Below are 21,551 nucleotides of genomic sequence, written 5' to 3'. Positions count from 1 at the left end.
CCACTCTCCAGGCTGGACCTCTCCGGTGTCAGACGTCGCATCCACAAAGGTGCTCATTCAGTGGATGCCAGGAAGTTGTGGAGAGCCACGCACGCCTTCACGATCTTCACAATCATTACCGCTTTTTCAGGTTTGCAGTCAATCGGGCAACTGAAAATTCTGAAGCGTGCAGCCAATATACCGAAGGCATTCTCCACCACGCGTCTCGCCCTGGCCTGTCAGTAATTGTAAATGCGCTACCTATCCTGCAGGTTCGTGCCTTTAATAATGAGAAGACAAATAAGTGGCATGCAGGAACTAGACAGAACAGATGACTTGGCTGACAACTGTGCCATTGTACGCAATGGAATAGTTGTCTGTGTATATCTGTGTGTGTGTGTGTGTGTGTGTGTGTTTGTGGTCAGAAGCAGAATGTCATTGACAATAAATATATAACAATCTATTAACAAGCTAACACCAGAAGCCAGCCATACCAGACATGTGCATGCTCTATTTTTAATTTCTTCTGGGCTATTTTATTGAAGAGACCTGCGTTTATTTCCATCAGCTATCAATTATTTTTATTCTCACCTGGATAGGGTCGCATCAGGTTCTCCTGTAAGGGAAAGGTCTCATCCCCCAGTAAAAAAAAGGACTGGGCATTGTGGTGCCTGGTAGAACAGCAAGAGCGGGTAGATTGAGATTGCCCTCTGCCAGTCTGGATCCAAACGCACTGCATCTCTGCACACCTCCATCGCTCTCACGCACGTATGCAGCAACATCAACATAATGAATCTATAGTTCGCATCAGCAGCTGCCATAAGGATAATTGAAAAAAAACCTTTGTAATTGTAGAAGTTGCTGCCTGATTGTGGTGGTGCTCTGATGCGAACATGCTTCCCATCAATCGCCCCAACACATAGGGGAAACTGCCACTGTCTCCAAAAGTCCTCCGCTATGTCCTGCCATAGACTGCGTGAAGGAAAGGCCATGAGCTCCCCCTGAAGGGCAACACATTTCCTCTACAATGCCCGAAACAGTGCTGGTGCCCATTTTGTAGCTAGCCGAGAGTGCCTGCAGGCCGATGCCGGTTGTGAGGTACCTCAAAGTCACTGCAAGCCTTTGAGAAGCTCCAATCGGGTTGCAGTGATTTTGGTGAGTGTCCGGGAGAAAGCGGACGACTTGCGAAAGCAATTCATCAAATTTTGGCGCCGACATCCAAAAGTACTGGAAATGTCTCTCCTTGTCCAGGCTTCGCATGGGAAGCACCAGAGACACAAATTCCCCATCCTGATCTCTTGTTCGGTTTAAAGGGCGAACATACCACCACCTATCTCTGCGCTTTCTATTTTTTGCCGCCACCACCACCGTAAAATTAACAATAGGATGCACTCCTCTTCAGTTGCCATTTTTATCTGAATATCACCCAACTCTGCTACCCCCTGTTGCGCGAGTGGTGTATTGCATTTCACTATATATATATATATATATATATATATATATATATATACTATATATATTACAGCCCCATGCACACTGCTTCACCAAGAAATCCAAAGTTTGGTGTTACGTTTACTGTTGCTAAGTTATGATTGGACAATTGCTGCTTTGGCGGGGAGGTTTAGTAAACTTCATTTACCTCTTATAATAATGTAGTGAATCAGTTGGCTTGTTGTATTTTTGTCCCTTTCCCTTTCTTAGATGGATACCAACTGTATTCATGAGCTTCATCTTCTCCACAACAGCTTGACAACATTTTGAATGCTACTTTCCCTCCTTATTTAATGTCTGCGTTCCGGGATCGTTAAAATAAAACTTGTTAATGTAATTGGAGCCTGACGGCACCCCACCAAACCCCAGACTGAGTGTGTACTATCTATATTAAATTCATTCCCTTAACACTTAAAAGAAAAGCGAGACAAGCACAAAGTAAACTTTAAAGTGTGCAGTAATGTATGCAGGCCCGTCTGTATTTGATGCTGCTCTGTTGCATTAAGATGCATCCCTTAATGCCCATATTAAATGTGTCGAGATGGAGCTTTTCTGTGGCAGAGGGTTGCTGCAGAGCATGAGCGGGTGTCACTGGGGAGCTGCGATCACACAATCGCACTACAGAAAGCATTCTGCGCTGTCCCCCGAGGAGCTCATTCAGCGGATTCCTGCATAATTACCTCAAAGTGATTACAGGAATCAATGGAGTACTGTCACTGCCGAGGGCAATTCCCAAAGCCTCGAGTAATCACAGTATACATACGTACCTGTCCGGCTTGCTTGCATACATTTTTGTAAACACTCAACAACATGCTCAACACTCAACAAATCCCGCACACATTTGTACTCCTCCAACCTGTTGCCCTAAGGACTTGTTGTGCCTCATACGGTTATTGTAAGTGTACCACTAGGAGTCTTTGGAGCTTTTAATGAAGCCCTTGAGACGAGTGTCAGGATTTGTCCCTCCTTAACAGCAACAGCATGTTTTATGAGATTTTGTATTGGAGATAATGAGTGAGAGCAGAGAGTGTTCTAAATCATCCATCCTGAGGCCCAGTTGGCATGAACTGCTTGTGTTCCTTCCTGGTAATTTTGTTAGGAGCACACCAGACACAGCGACAAACCAAATAGACCTGATGGGTCTTTCATTTTTTTCATGCTGTTGACTATAAACTGAAGTAAATCCAGGAGCAAAGCATGACCTGAAGGGAATATGTACAAAAAGTGTCTGTGGCTACCAGCTCATAATAATGGCCTACAATGCTGTGCTAATGGCCTGTTTGTATCACACATTACAAGAGCTGAAAGATAGAAGGCAATGTGTGATGACAAAGTGAAGTTAGTGTTCATCGTGTCAGATGTGTTTGTTTTACTGTAGTTTGTAGTTATGTATCCACTATAATTCCTTTTGTTCATGTGTTACTTTAAAGTCATATTGATTTAAGAAATAGCTTCAATAAAGGAAGCAGTTTTATTCTCATTTTGACAAACAATATCATTTCCACAGGTAACCTGGGTTTGTAGGTAGCCTACCATCAAGTTTATATCATACAGTTTTTACTTCTTCAACCTGTTCTGTCCTTGAAAAAGTGAAAAATGAAGGTGTGATGCATCAGGATGAACACATTTTTGCAGCAACAAATTTAAAAGATATCCACAAATCCATCAGCAGCCGAGCAGGTATTCACACTTAAAAAGTCATAACATATTGTTCCTAGCTCAGCATCAACAAACTTCAAAATAACTCTAGCTCCTAATACATTTTAATGCACGTTTCCACTTCTTCGGGAAGTGTTGTTGTTGTGCCTCTTATAAATAATTTGAAAAAATACTACCACAATTTGTTCAACTTGTTCGTTCTTGTTTTTTGGCAGGGGTTACAGGATGTTTCACTTTCTTTCTCACTCTAATTTAATACAGACAGACAAGATGAGCTGTGCTTTAAGATGAATGGATAGAAACCTAAAGATAAGAAGTATTAAGTGCGATGCGTCGCCATTGTTGTTCTCTGGACTGCCCAAGATGAATTTCTCCTGTTGGAGACAATAAAGACTTATCTTATTTTATCTTAACTTATCTTAAGAAGGAAACATCCAGGATTTCCATCCAGTACTTGCTGAGCCCTCTGCGCAGCCCCAGTTACAACCCAATTTTACAGGCTACTAACAATAATATTTAAAAATTAAGATGCCATAGCCCACTGGTAGCTGAAGGCAAGTGTTTTTTAGTGCATGTGAAATTGGATCATTCATGTATGTCACATGTGCATCCTTTTCACGCAAAATGTAATTTTAAGAAGACATAAAATGGTTATGTTTTTCCATATTGCGGTGTAATTATTCTATTACAACCCATTTACATACGTATTCATTTAGTCGATATGACTAAATCTGTATCCACAACAATAGGACACTTGTCAGGGCGACCATTCATAAAATGAAGGCTTCACCTTGAGTCACAAATGCTACAATGTGTTTGATATATGATAATGACTCCCAGGTTGATTGTGTTGGGCCTGTCAAGGACTCCTCGCAACACGCTTGGAGCAGAGGTCAAAACCATAATTGGAATTTAGGAAGCTGACGGGCTTGGTTTGACATACTGACCTTAGACAAAAAATAACCTAAAACATGCAGGGAAGAGGCTTAGGAATTACAAAGAAGGAGGGCAACACAGAAGTAGTATCTCATAGTGAGAGATAATACAACATGGTTCTCTGAGAAGACACAGTTTTGTGGTCATTCGAGTAGTTAACAGTCGCAGTGTGTTTTTGTTGATTTCCTTTATTCTCTTACTATTTTATATATTTTTTAAACATTTAATTTCATTATGGGATAGATTGTCTTAGTTGTTTTAAAAAAATAAATTAATAGTATTTATTTTTTGCCCGAGAGTCCCAGGCATTTAGAATGTTAAATGTTAAGGTAAAACTAATTACCTCAGTCATTGTTAGTGGCGGACTCCGCAATTTCTCTGCTGGATTCAAATGCCTCTCCGTGAACCATCACCTTATTGTGGTGGAGAGGTTTGTGTGTCTCTGTGAACCTGAGGGCTGTGTTGTCTGGAGCTTTGTGCTCCTGGTAGGGTCTCCCAAGGCAAAGTGGTCTCAGGTGAGGGGCCAGACAAAGAATGGTTCAAAAACCCCAATGAAAAAGCTAGGCAGAGATGGAGTGACCCTGCCCGGAGGAAGCCCGGGGCCCCCGTCTGGAGCCAGGCCCAGACGGCGGGCTCGTCGGCGAGCGCCTGGTGGCCGGGTTTGCCACGGAGCCCGGCTGGGCACAGCCCGAACAAGCTACGTGGCTCCCATCTCTCCAGCCCATGGGCCCACCACCTGTGGGAGGAACCGTTGGGGTCGGGTGCGATGCCACATGGGTGGCAGTGAAGGTCAGGGGCCTCGACGGACCAGACCCGGGCGGCAGACGCTGGCTCTGGGGACGTGGAACGTCACCTCTCTGGGGGAAGGAGCCGAACTGGTGCGGGAGGTGGAGCGCTACCGTTAGATCTGGTGGGGCTTACCTCTACGCACAGTCTTGGTTCTGGAACCATACTCCTGGATAGGGGTTGGACTCTTTTCTTCTCCGGAGTTGCCCAGGGTGTGAGGCGCCGGGCGGGTGAGGGGATACTCACAAGCCCCCGGCTGAGCGCCACTGTGTTGGAGTTTACCCCGGTGGACGAGAGGGTCGCCTCCCTACGCCTGCGGGGTGGGGGGGGGAAAACTCTGACTGTTGTTTGTGCATATGCACCAAACAGGAGTTCGGAGTATTCGGCCTTCTTGGAGACCTTGACTGGAGTCCTGTATGGGGCTCCAGTGGGGGACTCCATTGTTCTGCTGGGGGACTTCAACGCACACGTGGGCAATGATGGAGACACCTGGAGAGGCGTGATTGGGAGGAACGGCCTCCCTGATCTAAACCAGAGTGGTTGTTTGTTGTTGGACTTCTGTGCTAGTCATGGATTGTCTATAACGAACACCATGTTCGAACATAGGGATGCTCATAAGTGTACCTGGTACCAGAGCACCCTAGGCCAAGGTCAATGATCGATTTCATAATCGTTTCATCTGATCTGAGGCCGTATGTTTTGGACACTCGGGTGAAGAGAGGGGCAGAGCTGTTAACCGATCACCATCTGGTGGTGAGTTGGGTCAGAGGGTGGGGGAAGACTCTGGACAGACCTGGTAAGCCCAAACGTGTAGTGCGGGTAAATTGGGAACGTCTGGAGGAGGCCCCTGTCCAACAGACTTTCAACTCACACCTCCGGGCGGAGCTTTTCGTGCATCCCTGTGGAGGCTGGGGGCATTGAACCCGAGTGGACAATGTTCAAAGTTTCCATTGCTGAAGCTGCGGCGAGGAGCTGTGGTCTTAGGGTCTTAGGTGCCTCAAGGGGCGGTAACCCACGAACACCGTGGTGGACACCGGTGGTCAGGGAAGCCGTACAACTGAAGAAGGAGTCTTTCCGGGATATGTTATCCCGGAGGACTCGGAGGCAGTTGCAGGGTACCGGCGGGCCGGAAGGGCTGCAGCCTCTGCCGTGAAAGAGGCAAAGCAGCGGGTGTGGGAGAAATTTGGAGAAGACATGGAGAAGGACTTTCGGTCGGCACCAAAGTGCTTCTGGAAAACTGTTCGCCACCTCAGGAGGGGGGAAGGGGAACCATCCAAGCTGTGTACAGTAAGGATGGGACACTGTTGACCTCAACTGAGGAGGTAATAGGGCGGTGGAAGGAGCACTTTGAGGAACTCCTGAATCCAACTAATACGCCCTCTATGTTAGAGGCAGAGCTGGAGGATAATGGGGGATTGTCGTCGATTTCCCAGGCGGAAGTCACTGATGTAGTCAAACAACTACACAGTGGCAAAGCCCCGGGATTGATGAGATCCGTCCCAGAAATGCTCAAGGCTCTGGGTGTGGAAGGGCTGTCCTGGTTGACACGCCTCTTCAACATTGCGTGGAAGTCTGGGACGGTGCCAAAGGAGTGGCAGACTGGGGTGGTGGTTCCCCTTTTTAAAAAGGGGGACCAGAGGGTGTGTGCCAATTATAGGGGTATCACACTTCTCAGCCTCCCTGGTAAAGTCTACTCCAAGGTGCTGGAAAGGAGGGTTCGGCCGATAGTCGAACCTCGGGTTGAGGAGGAACAATGCGGATTCCGTCCCTGGTCGTGGAACAACGGACCAGCTCTTCACTCTCGCAAGGATCCTGGAGGGAGCCTGGGAGTATGCCCAACCGGGTCTACATGTGTTTTGTGGATTTGGAGAAGGCGTATGACCGGGTCCCCCGGGAGATACTTTGGGAGGTGCTGCGGGAGTATGGGGTGAGGGGGTCTCTACTCAGGGCCATCCAATCTCTGTATGACCAAAGTGAGAGCTGTGTCCGGGTTCTCGGTAGTAAGTCGGACTCGTTTCAGGTGAGGGTTGGCCTCCACCAGGGCTGCGCTTTGTCACCAATCCTGTTTGTAATATTTATGGACAGGATATAGAGGCGTAGTCGGGGTGAGGAGGGGTTGCAGTTTGGTGGGCTGGGGATCTCATCGCTGCTCTTTGCAGATGATGTGGTCCTGATGGCATCATCGGCCTGCGATCTTCAGCACTCACTGGATCGGTTCGCAACCGAGTGTGAAGCGGTTGGGATGAGGATCAGCACCTCTAAATCTGAGGCCATGGTTCTCAGCAGGAAACCGATGGAATGCCTTCTCCAGGTAGGGAATGAGTCCTTACCCCAAGTGAAGGAGTTCAAGTACCTTGGGGTTTTGTTCGCGAGTGAGGGGACAATGGAGCGGGAGATTGGTCGGAGAATCGGCGCAGCGGATGCGGTATTGCATTCAATCTATCGCACCGCCAGAAGGCAAAGCTCTCTCGATCTACCGGTCAGTTTTCGTTCCTACCCTCACCTATGGTCATGAAGGCTGGGTCATGACCGAAAGAACGAGATCCAGGGTACAAGCGGCTGAAATGGGTTTCCTCAGGAGGGTGGCTGGCGTCTCCCTTAGAGATAGGGTGAGAAGCTCAGTCATCCGTGAGGAGCTCGGAGTAGAGCCGCTGCTCCTTTGCGTCGAAAGGAGCCCGTTGAGGTGGTTCGGGCATCTGGTAAGGATGCCCCCTGGGCGCCTCCCTAGGGAGGTGTTCCAGGCACGTCCAGCTGGGAGGAGGCCTCGGGGAAGACCCAGGACTAGGTGGAGGGATTATATCTCCAACCTGGCCTGGGAATGCCTCGGGATCCCCCAGTCGGAGCTGGTTAATGTTTCTCGGGAAAGGGAAGTTTGGGGTCCCCTGCTGGAGCTGCTCCCCCCGCGACCCGACACCGGATAAGCGGACGAAGATGGATGGATGGATGGAAGGATTCAAATGTTTGTGGATGTAATCTAATTATTCAGTTTGAACTTTTATCTAATTGATATTGGCCTCACTGTTCACTCTCCTTATAGTTGCTATTTAACTGCTAATGCAAACCCTACATTTTGGACTGCTGCTGCTTCACATTAAAAGTGTTCAATTAGCATAACGTGGGGTGGCTTGTGTTGTGAAGCAGCCAAGGGAAATTCAATGTATTTTTCAACGAGGATAACGCAGCCTGGGACCGTTCATTGAAAATATGTTCTACAAAAACATGGTCATTTTCTGCATTTCTTAACAGACGATCAGTTTCAGTAAACAGGGAGTCATGGAATAAGAAAGAGCAGCCACTGTGAGCTTCCCTACTGGGCCCTGCTGTTGTGTGGAAAACTACTTGCACCGTGTGCAGCATGAAATGAGATTGTGATTGCATTTTTACAATGTGAGTTTGTTTGGCTGCTCTGTTAACAGATATACGAGTCACTTTTCTGTTGTATTTGCTGTAGTATTAAACAGCACTTGGAACTTGTGTTTTGCCAAATCAACCCTGACAGATATCTCAGGAAATCTTTTAAAACTTGTGGCTACACAAATGTCATCCTGGCACAGGGAAATTGTGACTGAGATACTGTAGCTGAACAATTGAAATGCAGCTGAGGGTTTTCTGAGTGCAAAAGCCAGGTGATGATATTGTGAACTGAGAGTGCCAACTAAGGATGCATCTGATGGTGGGATTATTGATGAGAACATATAGAATGCTCCAACATCCCCAAAAATGAATCACATCCCAACTGTGCAACAGTTCACAGTATTGTGCACAGGTGGCTAAAACTTACCAGCTGCTTTACTAAACTGATGGCACAATGTCAAGGAGAGACGTTTTCAAAATAAAAGACCTGCAAAGTTCATGCTGTGGAAGACAACAGAATGACTAAACTGGCAGCATTCCAACCGGTTTTGTCTCTAAATTATAGGCAATAAAGCTCAGGAGATCTAAGGGAACTGACACAAGAGTTATATACTTGTGCTTTGTTGCTGGTGATAACTCAAATACAGTATTCTCTATATTTATCGTGAAAAGTGCAGCTTGTACAAGTGAGACCTTGTTTAGACAATATATTTAGAGCTTCAATCATCTCGGCATCCGACTTTCATCTTTGATTCTTTATCATTTGTTTTCTTTCGTCGGGCTTCTCAGCTTTCAGTGAATGCACAAGGTAAATGATGACACAGACTTACCAAACAGCCTCTGATATTGCAAAAGCACACTTTGTCATTTTACATGACACCTTAAAAATGCTCTGTGTGTTGTCTGCTACTTCAAGGGTACAATATTTGAACCTGTTGTTAATTTTATCAATAAAAGTAGTTCACTGTGAAATGTAGAACAGATACCTCAGCTTTTCCCCAAAGTCAAATTATTACCAAGATTTAGTGTAAGTCAATTATTTTCCTGTTTGGGGAGTATTATGAGTGAGCTCTGCTGAAGGGCAGGCTATTACACTCCTTGTGAGGGCCTGCAGAGCAGGATTATATGATAGAGAGCTTTAACCTTCATAAAGAACATGCAGTGCATTTGTTTTGCCTCTAATGATGAATGCATGTCTTATAATAACTCTAATTCTCACAGGGACAAAGGAAAATGGCACAAAGACAAAAGAAAACAGCCTTAAGAAAGGGTGAAATACTAATTTAACTGCATGTATTACATGTTAACAGATGACTGCTGCAATATCTCTCAGAGGTATTGTTGGAAGTTTCAAATTGGCTTTTGTTGGCAAATTACCACACACACCTGGAAATAATAAAAAAAAAGCTGCAGAAAAGGGCTGTGCAATTCGAATTTCGAATAAAATTGTAATCGCGATTACGATTTTGATTCCTAACAATCATAAAAACAGAGTAATTGAGAAAAACTATTATTTTGCACATTACCTTTTGCAAGTAAACTCTCATTCTTTCTCATTCATTCTTTTAAAAAAAAAAAGTTCAAGTGGGAAAAGTGTTAAGGGGAAGTTCATTGTTCAAGGTGTTTTCACTGTTGATTTTTTTCACTTTCACTTTTTTTTTAAATTCAATAATTGCAACATCTTACAATAATCGTAGTAAATAATTGTGATTTCAATATTGACTAAAATAGTCGTGATTATGATTTTTTTTTTTCATAATCGAGGAGCCCTACTGCAGAAGACAATGAGTAGTGTATTTTTGACCTCGTTGGTGTTCCATAGTAGGCTGTCACTGCCCAATGTGAGTCGAGTGCCGATGTGAGTCGCACCAGCTCAGATTTAAACGGTTTACGGCATAACGTGTCATACCCGATGTTAGCCGAGTCAGACCGGCTCTGATCGAGTGCAGATGTGAGTTGCGCATGCTCAGATTTAACGTTAGCTCAAGACACCATTCAAGTGACAGTCTTTGTTGTGTTTGATTGCTAACTTGTAGCTAGCAGGCATTTCAAAAACGTTTTAGCTATCTATGATTGTTTGATTGCTAACGTTAGCTCAAAACGGCGTTAGCATCTAGTAGGCTACTTGATTGCTAACGTTAGCTCAAAACACCGTTAGCATCTTGTAGCCTACTTGATTGCTAACGTTAGCTCAAAACACCGTTAGCATCTAGTAGGCTACTTGATTGCTAACGTTAGCTCAAAACACCGTTAGCATATAGTAGGCTACTTGATTGCTAACGTTAGCTCAAAACACCGTTAGCATCTTGTAGGCTACTTGTCGCAAAGGGACGCATGCGCAACTCACATCTGCACTCGACTCACATTGGGTAGTGACAGAAGCGTTTCCAGGCAAAATAGAATAGGAAAATATGTTTATATGTAATTTTGACACAAATACATATTAAAAAATTACATTTTTATGTTTGAAAGTCTCTTTGTTTTGACATGAATGCAGATATAAATATAATAAAAAAATAATAATTATTATCAACTTTCAAATTTTGCACCTGTCAATACAGAACAAAATATTCTGTATCCTATTTTGCCGTCAATACTGCCGACGTTGTCTTTGTTGTAATCAAATCAGTAAATATTTATGTTTCACATGAAGTATTACTGCTTGAGTGCAGTAATCAATGGGAAACATAAATGTGTACAGACAAGGCTAGCAGCAGTAGTGCTGCGTCAGACACGTTTCTGGTGTGTAAAGACAGAAAAATCCACGCAACCGACATGCAACAGAAACTCCATGCTCACGCCATGCAGCCAATGTGTAGCCGGCCTTAAGAAGCCTGTCCTATAGCTGAACCTGTTCTTAATCTCCCTCTAGGAATGGAAGTGAAAATTATCCTCCATTGGTAAATGAAAGGCACTTAAGTATTCCCATTATTACAATTCCATTAAACCCCAACAGGGAACAGAAGACAGCTAAAAATATTTGGCTTTATTTACCAAGCTACTGGAGTAAGACCACAATCTCATTTACTGAATATTCTTTCTTTGTTTATCTACTATTTATATAATCCTCAGGCAACAGCAAACCAAAGATCTGAACATGTACAAGTTTACTTTCACTGTAGGTAGTCGGTTTGTGGTAATGTAAAGCGGCTATAATCTATATTTTCATAGTAATGAAGCATGAAATGTGTATAATAAAATATAAAATAATTAAAATAATAATTAGGAAAAATCCAATATTTTAAGGACACCAATTTTCTTTATAAAAATATGTAATATTTGAAAACACAATGAAACACACATAATATGTATATGTAAATAAATAAATGTTCTTCCTTAAAATACAGGGGGCATAAGTATACACACCCGTATGTTAAATTCCCATAAAGGTAGGCCTCTTTTTATTTTTAAAGGCCAGTTATTTCATGGATCCAGTATACTATGCATCCTGATAAAGTTCCCTTGGCCTTTGGAATTAAAATAGCCCCACATCATCACATACCTTTCACCATACCTAGAGATTGGCATGGGGTACTTTCCATAAAATCATCTCTCAGTGCAAATCCAACCAGCTATTAGGCTAACCGACATAAAACCATGCCAATACTAAAGAAATAAGATAAAATAAAAAAGATATCCATCCATCCATCCATCTTCGTCCGCTTATCCGGTATCGGGTCGCGGGGGGAGCAGCTCCAGCAGGGGACCCCAAACTTCCCTTTCCCGAGCAACATTAACCAGCTCAGACTGGGGGATCCCGAGGCGTTCCCAGGCCAGGTTGGAGATATAATCCCTTCACCTAGTCCTGGGTCTTCCCCGAGGCCTCCTCCCAGCTGGACGTGCCTGGAACACCTCCCTAGGGAGGCGCCCAGGGGGCATCCTTACCAGACGCTCGAACCACCTCAACTGGCTCCTTTCGATGCGAAGGAGCAGCGGCTCTACTCCGAGCTCCTCATGGATGACTGAGCTTCTCACCCTATCTCTAAGGGAGACGCCAGCCACCCTCCTGAGGAAACCCATTTCGGCCGCTTGTACCCTGGATCTCGTTCTTTTGGTCATGAGCCAGGCTGGGTCATAAAAAAGATAGCAAAGGTAAAAAAAAAAACTACATATATATACATTACATATATATACATTACATATATATAATACATTTTATTCTACACTTATGTACGTATATACATGTACATTCTTTTTTACATACATATATATATATATATATATATATATATATATATACACATACATATATATATATATAATTAGTGGGATAAAAAAGAATGTACATGTATATACGTACAGTACATAAGTGTAGAATAAAATGTACAACCTACATACATAGTATGTATAACAAAATAAAATATGTATAATATTAAATATAAAAATTAAACTGTCGCCTTGTGTTGCACACCAAGAACGAACTACTACTGTAAGTAAAAGAAGATAATTGAAGTCTGTAGGGATGAGTAACTCATCTGGGTACTATACAGAGAGCCAGGATCAAACATCTTCACAGTGTGATTAAACTGAATCACTTCAAACAGTGCTTCATACTCTGATTGTAATTCCTCAAATATGACATATAACTAAAATAACAGTCAAGGAAAGTCCACTTCTTCAGCTCTTCAGTCAGTGTAAGAAAACAAGAGCCTGTATAACACTGATTCTGGAAAAGGATAATATGTGTTGATGGGGAAATAATTGGACAATTAAATACTCAAAGGGGATTATTCCATCAAGCAAACACTCCATCAACTTAAAGTAACAAAGGGGCTGCCAGGTGACACAAAATAAGGGACACATAAGCACTTTTATATGTACTTGCTGTATACAGTAATTAAAGCATCTGTCAATTGAGCAGAATAAACTTCACTACACAGTCTCTAAGAGCATAATGCTTCTGAGTACTGTATGTGAACACACTGTGACAGCATGTATTTTTTTCTCGAGTATCTGTTTTTGTGGGACAATAAAAAAAAATGCAATGTTTTGCCAACACCTTTCTGACAGCAACAAGTTGGTGAAAGTGTGAGAATTACTGTCAGCAAATCACAACAGAGTCTGAATCAGTTAGCTTCCTCGGGAGCATGCAGACATGCAAGACACAGTCACGATATTCAAAAGGCAGAGACAGAGGAGGAGAGATTTTAGATGTGACAGAAGTTTAATACAGCACATGCTCAGCAAAGTCCTGACATCGACACTTCTGCCAAACTGAACTTACAATTGGCTATGCCCGCATGAAACCAGCCTGAGTTTATTTGTATTAAACGAGGTGTGCTGCCGCTTAACTTACTGATTATCTTTAACGCCTGAGTAAGCTGTAGGGCTGCCCACCACAGGCCTAAACATTTTCAAAGCACCTCCGGGGCTTTCTTTGAATTTCAGATGGCTGACAGTGAAATTGAACTGTTTGAAACATAAACAGGATTAGATGATTTTTATTCTTCAAAAAGAAAGCAGCGATAACCCCCTGTCCATTCTCCTCTGCTGGTTCGTCGGATAATTTAATAACGTTACCTCGCTGCTACGACATGGTTCATGGGGATTGTGCAGTTCACATGTCTTGCAACATTGATAAGAAGTAGAAAGAAATGGTAGATTACAAATCTTAAGATAAATTGTTTCTGTTTTAATTCATTGTAGCCTGTATACAAGCGGTATGCTCTAATTTTGTTTTGTATTTATGTATTGTATTGTATTACATTGTATTGTATTGTATTAGGCTAAATTTGACTTTGACTTTGCATAGTATATATGCAGAAATGATAAGATATAATTCATAATAAGATTTGTAATATTCTTATTTTCTGTTTAGAACAGTTTAATTTGAGTGTTGATATACTGTAGACAAGGTGTTTTTCACAAAGATACAGTAATTACCAAAATGAGTTCTATGGGCTTAAGGTACAAGGTCAGAAATGAAGGGCGCACCAATTGCCACAACACTTAAGGTGATCCAAAATGGTGGTAAGACTTTATAATAGGCTTCTGTAGGCTCACAAAGGCTTACCTAATACATAGCTACGGTGGCCCTGAGAGGCCACAGCACGCAACAATAAGACAACACATGCAAATAAACCACAGCACGCAACAATAAGACAACACATGCAAATAGCCCACACCACAATGGAAGTGTTTCCAGAGGTCACTTTTAAGTGATGCACATGTGCCTCAACCATTGGCGTTTCCGGTACATAGACAGACCAACAACAAAAATCTAAAGAGTTAATTTCTCGCCTAAAACGTACTCAGAAGTGAATTTAGTGATGAATAAAATGGCGAAAATGTTAAAATTGTCCTGTTGTTGTTCTGTCTATGTACTGGAAATGCCAATGGTTGAGGCACGTGTGCATCACTTAAAAGTGTCCCCTGGAAACACTTCTGTTATGGTGTGGGCTATTTGCATGTGTTGTCTTATTGTTGCGTGCTGTGGGCTATTTGCATGTGTTGTCTTATTGTTGCGTGTTGTGGTTTATTTGCATGTGTTGTCTTATTGTTGCGTGCTGTGGGCTATTTGCATGTGTTGTCTTATTGTTGCGTGTTGTGGTTTATTTGCATGTGTTGTCTTATTGTTGCGTGCTGTGGGCTATTTGCATGTGTTGTCTTATTGTTGCGTGTTGTGGTTTATTTGCATGTGTTGTCTTATTGCGTGTTGTGGTTTATTTGCATGTGTTGTCTTATTGTTGCGTGTTGTGGTTTATTTGCATGTGTTGTCTTATTGTTGCGTGCTGTGGTTTATTTGCATGTGTTTTATTGTTGCGTGTTGTGGTTTATATGCATGTGTTTTATTGTTGCGTGTTGTGGTTTATTTGCATGTGTTTTATTGTTGCGTGTTGTGGTTTATTTGCATGTGTTGTCTTATTGTTGCGTGCTGTGGTTTATTTGCATGTGTTTTATTGTTGCGTGTTGTGGTTTATATGCATGTGTTTTATTGTTGCGTGTTGTGGTTTATTTGCATGTGTTTTATTGTTGCGTGCTTTGGTTTATTTGCATGTGTTATCTTATTGTTGCGTGCTGTGGTTGATTTGCATGTGTTGTCTTATTGTTGCGTGTTGTGGTTTATTTGCATGTGTTTTATTGTTGCGTGTTGTGGTTTATTTGCATGTTTTATTGTTGCATGTTGTGGTTTATTTGCATGTCTTTTATTGTTGCGTGCTGTGGTTTATTTGCATGTGTTGTCTTATTGTTGCGTGCAGTGGCCTCTCAGGGCATAGTCAGATGTAAACATCTACATGTTTCTGTATGATAGTCTTTGTTTATGTCACAAGCTAGAAGGTGTGAAAACTGTGAGTTTGAAAAAAGGTATTTTATTTTTTGTTGTTAAAAGAAGTGCATGTAAGAGACTAGAACTAAAAGAAACCCCTCCAGCAGGTGATTACTGTAAAGAAAGGGCCATATCCTCCCATGAGTGACTGAGTGAATAAGACAAGAGCGTGCTCATCATTATTTTATTAATTCACACGAGATCCCCATTTCCTACAAGGTACGTGCTTTACTTGTGTCCCCTAAAGTTAAGACATGTTGTTATACTAATGTGCAAATGACTACTTGATGTATATATATGTGCTGTTGTGCGTTCAGAGAGGCTGGACCAATGGTTTGGTCTGAAATGCCTTTTTCTATGTAACTGGATTCCAGTTAATTTGGTGGCATATAAATTAATATATGAAACAACTGTGAATTCATTATTTGATGATCCATTAAGGGTTTATTAATCACATAAACTCATAATGACTTTTCTTACCAAGGATATACTGTAATTACATTCCCTAAATCATAAGGCATGCATGAGTTACATATTTACCCTTATTGTAAAGTGTTACCAGTATCTAAAATAACATTATACAATGCAATACACTAATAGTCGGGATCACGTCCCACTCTTTTGAATAAGTTAGCGGTGTTTGAGCTAAATCATAAACAATACGTTATGGAGCTAATCAATTCCGAAAACTTTGAAGCAAATTGTCAATTCGGCAACGATTTTCGCAAGACTGCCTACATTCGAAATCTAAAGAGTTAATTTCTCGCCTAAAACGTACTCAGAAGTGAATTTAGTGATGAATAAAATGGCGAAAATGTTAAAATTGTCCTGTTTTTCAAAATACTTTCATTTATTCATATAGCACCCTTTCACTCGCAAGTAAATAGGCTAAGCAGCACCAGAAAGCTGAGCCTTTTCTTAGTTCAGTGGAGTTGAATCTCCAGCTGCGGAGATGCTTCTGTGCAAAAAAATAATGAATGCATACTTTAATAGGAGTTCGACATTTGTTCAGATGCATCATCTTTTTTTATATAGCAGACTTTATTTGTCAGTGGCTAAATATTTCTGATTTCTGAGTCACTGGCGTTTCCTGCCTTTAGTCTCTGGCATCTCTTCTGCATCTGTTATCTAAACGTAAAGGTTTTATTCAGCACTCACCGAAACAAAGACTGAATACATTTGGTCTCCCCTTTGTTTAAAACTGTCAAAGCTTTATCTTGTATTGAATTGTAATTTGTGTGACTGTAGCACATAGAATAAAATATATTATATGATATGATTTAGCCTAATGAGACTAACTACATCCACATTTTTATCCTTATATAATATTCACTATATTACTACTACAATGCATGTAAAGAGGCTTCACACACTTCCCTGTGCTTAAATTCCACTGAGCTCTCTCTCTCTCGCTCTCTCTATCTCTCTCTCTCTCTTTCTCTCTATATCTCTCTCTCATGACCTCCCTTGCCGCATTTTGTGAATGCAATCTTAACTGACAAGCTCAACTGTTTTGCATGCAGGGTGGAAACATTAAAGACTGAGTTAATCCTCTCTGATTCCCTGCTGCTGTCACTCACACAGTCTGACTAAAAGCCACAAAATGTTCCTGAATCAAACAACACAGCATCACTCCTTTGATGCAGCGTGTCAATTTAAACTAAAACACAGTAATACCCCATCATTTGAAAAGGATTTCAATTGTCTCTGTGATAATCACCTGAGAGATGAAAAGAAAAAAGACAGATGTTTAGTGTAGAGATAATGTCTGGGCCCTACTATTCCAGATTTAACCAGGTCCAATTAGCAGTTCATTCTTTTCTTTTTTTTACGGCTTTACAACTCGTAAGACATGCAGGTTTGCTTTCCTGCCCTTGCTGAACTCTGGATGTTGTGTGATCAAGGTGCACATTTTAAAGTTCTACTTCATTATTATGTTTCATTAATCTGATGATTAATCATTTCAAATCGGTCCAGAGCAACTTACAAATTAATTCTGCTGGCAGCGATCTGTTGCAGCTCATTAGCACATTATGTCCCATTCCTTGCCTAATAAACTAATAAACAAGAAAATAACAAGCCTATGTGCATGTAAATTTACCCCAATGTGATTTTGGCAAACTGTGGAACTGTGATGGAATGAAGTATGTAGAAACTGTACATGGCATCATTTTGTACAGTATATGTGTGAAAAAGCTACCTTTCTCCCTTTTCTTTTCCTCTGTTCCCAAAATTAACAATGTTTTTGTGTTTGCTAAATCCTTAATTTCAGTGTAATGTTTTAGTTTAATGTTTTGGTTTATTTGCTACTTTATCATTTGACATAGGCTTGTTTAGTGGGCTTATGGGATCATAGTGGTTCTGCTATGGTTCTGCCTGTGATGTCAGCTAATCAAGGAGAGTACATACAGATGTGCCTGATTAGGTCCTTTCAGCGGGGAGGGGGGGCTGGGCAATCCTAAGGTGTAGAACAATTAGGTAAGGTAGTTCTGCAGTGAATGACCTTTTTATAATATGTGGGGTGCCTATTGGTGTGGGTGCACATAAATGTATAAATAATAATCACAGCAGTAACCATACAGTGTTACAGTTGCTATTTCAGCTCACCAAATAATCACCTGTGCCGTGGTAGGGTCCAATTAGGTGAGGCTGAGAGGTTAAAAGTAGGGTTGGGTACCGAGACGCAGTGCTAATACAGCACCGGTGCCTTAACATCCAGTATCTACTGGACGGAATAGCTACACAGATTTCGGTGCCTCATTTCGATGCCACTTAAATGCCTGCGCTGCTCTCTAATGCTCTGAAACGGATGGTTGTCAGAAAAACAATACAAACTTCACTTTAAACTCGCTTCGCCAGCCTCGTGGTGCATTCAAAGTTATTGTAAAATACCGTTTTGGTCGTTTACCAGCAATTTACCTAAACAAAAGTTATTGTTATAAGTTTTTGTTATTGCATTTTTAATAAATCATTTAATTTTGACCATATGGCCTTAGCAATTAACAAACTGTTCTTAAATGTCGCTGACAGCTGTTTTGTGCTCCTTTTTTATAAAAAAAAAAAAAATATATATATATATATATATATATATATATTGTAATGTTTTTAAAAGTATCGGTTCAGGCACAGTTTAGGCACCGGCACCATTTTAAAAGTATCATTTTAGCACCGGTATCGGAAAAAACCCAAATGATCCTAGTTAAAGCTTTAGTGAATAACTTTGTGATATTATTGAATGTCTGTTACATTCCAGCCATTGCCACATGAGTTGCTACAAAGCTAATTAAGACTATCAGCTCCACACAACTCTCTCTGTATTTCTCAGTATGGCTATGTTCAGAAGATTATGTCGTCCGGTGAATTTACCGCGCACAAGGTCGAGTGAAGATAATTACTTCTTCTGAAGAGTCCATCGTGTTTTTTTAATCCTCCGTGGCAACTGCGTTGAGGAGGGGTGGGGGCGTGTGTGTGATCACGGAAGGCTTGTATTATGTGGACGCACCGACAGTTGTTGTCATTACTTAGAATTCCTCATGGGGGCGACAGAAACTACGCATTAGAGCTTTTAAAGTGCCTTCAGAAGAATGAAAGATAAAAGGGACTTGGCAGCTTACTGTGAGGTTGCTGTTTTAGTTGTATGTTTCTTTGCCTCAGTTTAAGTTTTTTTTTGTATTTCCCGGGTTTCATTTTGTGCCCTTTGTCTGAGTATGTTTTTTTTGTGGTTTTGTTAATGAACACACCGGTTTTTGCACTTTTTCAAGCTTCCTGTCCAGCTTCGTCAAAGCGCCCCACCACCTCATCGGCCTTGGCATGAGGCAATATATATTTAATTTCACAGTTGCAGTCAGATCTATATAATTAGGACGATTAAATGCTTTGTGTCACTAATCATAACTCGATTAAACAAATGGAGTTGACGCTGTGAGTGTAAAATAGCTTTCATGGCAACAGTGTTCATTTTGTGTGGATCTGATTTACTGTGAGGAAAGATAAAGATGTTTCACGATACATGTCTTTGTCATTGCTGAATAATGAAACAACATATGTATACTTCTGTTTGCCATTTGTGTGCGTTTAATGTGTGCTCATGCGACTGTGCAATGCTATGCTCTTTGACTTTTCCCACACACAGTGTTAGAAACTGAACTTGGACCTAATTTATAAACACTGTTTAACGTTTTCAACTTAATACTCTCCCTTAAAGATCAGTGAAATCTGTTCAGACTGCAACATACCAGTTGCGGGTAAGGACAAAAATTTGCACTAGATGTACTACTGTTAGTCTCGCGTTGCCAGACCTTCCTCCACAGCTCTGCAAAGGAGGGTCTGGCAATCCCAGAAGTGAAACGTCGTGGATATAGACTACACTACTGTAGACAACGTCTGATGTACATTGCTATTTTAGTAATATGTCTTCTTTTGTTCATGTTTTCTCTTTGGCTAAGGACTCCACCCAGTGATGTCATCATTTATGAATCTGTCCATAACCCGGCTGCTGTGTACAAATTATTCTCAAGGTCATAAATTTAATGATCTGTCAGATCAAAAGGCTAAACCCATGCAGCCTTTACTCGTTTACAAACTGTCTGTGGATGTGCAAATAAATCAAAGTGAGAGATAACATCAAACGTAGTAATTTACCCTATGTGCTACATCATATATCTTTCAAACTTGATTATTCAGCATCAGATGAGACATGGACAGGACACAGATGATCATTTTTTCCAACCCCCCCAACTTGAATGAAGTTTTTTTTCATTTTGGTTGAAACTTTTCATGACATATCTATTATATTTGTATACAACATTAATATGTTGCCATTATGAAATAAGTATTGTTCCATTGAGCAAGTATCCATTATATTTGCCAAGAGTTGGATTAACTCTAGATTAGATAGAGTAGGAAGAGTGATACATGTCTGTACAGTAAATATGAATCTACAGCTTTACCTCTGTTTTGGCTTGTTAGTCATCAGAACTAACTGCCATGGTCAATCACAACCACCTTGCAGGTGCTCTAGCTGGTGTAGAGTTGGATTCTCTTTTTTTAATCATTACTTTATTAGCCTAATTGGGTGGGGAGAAAGCTATGCCTCTCCAGCTTCTCCCGTAGCTCTGGGTATATGTCCTGCACTGACTTGAGTGTGAGGTAAACTTTGCTAAATCGTCTCTCCCCGATCTGTAGCCCTGTCTTCGATAATTGAGCAACCAGGCCAGATTGTTTCAGATATCTCACAAGTCCTTTAGCAGAAGATATGGTCTCTCCTAGATCCTGCGCGTTGTCGGCCAGTGCATCGGCATGCAGACCGTGGCGAAGGACAGTATTAATTCAGTGATCGAGACAAGAAAGTCTCCTATATGGTTCCAGGGCTTTGATTATGTTACTGCCTTGATCTTTTACCCACACTATTCGGCTGAGGGAGCTAGGGTTGAGTTTTTTTTTTACATTCATTCGTTTCCATTTGCGATCCATTCCATTCTGAATAAACAAACAACACAGTTTATGCTTTGTCCTTGTTGCAATATTCATTAAGATAATTGTAAACAGATTATTGTAATTCAAACAACTCGGAATTGTAGTTGAGAACATCAGTTATAACGGCCCACGTATTAAAAAATTGTTGGGTTTAAATTCCTCTCCGTGAACCATCACCTTATCGTGGTGGAGAGGTTTGTGTGTCTCTGTGAACCTGAGGGCTGTGTTGTCTGGAGCTTTGTGCTCCTGGTAGGGTCTCCCAAGGCAAAGTGGTCTCAGGTGAGGGGCCAGACAAAGAATGGTTCAAAAACCCCAATGAAAAAGCTAAGCAGAGATGGAGTGACCCTGCCCGGAGGAAGCCCGGGGCCCCCGTCTGGAGCCAGGCCCAGACGGTGGGCTCGTCGGCGAGCGCCTGGTGGCCGGGTTTGCCACGGAGCCCGGCCGGGCACAGCCCGAACAAGCTACGTGGCAACTCCCTCTCCATCCCATGGGCCCACCACCTGTGGGAGGAACCGTTGGGGTCGGGTGCGATGCCACATGGGTGGCAGTGAAGGTCAGGGGCCTCGACGGACCAGACCCGGGCAGCAGACGCTGGCTCTGGGGA

This window comes from Perca flavescens, chromosome 22 (genome assembly GCF_004354835.1).
Source record: "Perca flavescens isolate YP-PL-M2 chromosome 22, PFLA_1.0, whole genome shotgun sequence".
Classification (NCBI taxonomy): Eukaryota; Metazoa; Chordata; class Actinopteri; order Perciformes; family Percidae; genus Perca; species Perca flavescens.
Note: the sequence above shows the minus strand (reverse complement) of the source record.